Source organism: Mus pahari, chromosome 2 (genome assembly GCF_900095145.1).
Source record: "Mus pahari chromosome 2, PAHARI_EIJ_v1.1, whole genome shotgun sequence".
In the NCBI taxonomy this organism is placed as follows: Eukaryota; Metazoa; Chordata; class Mammalia; order Rodentia; family Muridae; genus Mus; species Mus pahari.
The window spans coordinates 45,210,403-45,210,723 of NC_034591.1; positions in this window are offsets into that span (position 1 = coordinate 45,210,403).

The window sequence follows — 321 nt, forward strand, 5'->3', positions numbered from 1 at the left end:
TTCTAACCAATGATACGTGCATGGTCCCTGTTACCACTTTTGTCATCTTTTTGAGAAAAGCCATTTTAATGAGTGTGGGATGATACCTCAATATGATTTTAAATCACATTTCCAGAATGTTTAGTGACTCTAAACTCACATGTTCAATGACTAATGTTCTATATTCACTGGGTGTCCCTTAGTTCTTAGTTTGCTTTCTATTTATGTGATAAACACCATGATCTAAGTCTTAGAAAGATCAGGAATTCAAGGCCCATGCCTAAACATAATAAAAGCAATATACAACAAACCAGTAGCCAACATCAAAGTAAATGTAGAGAA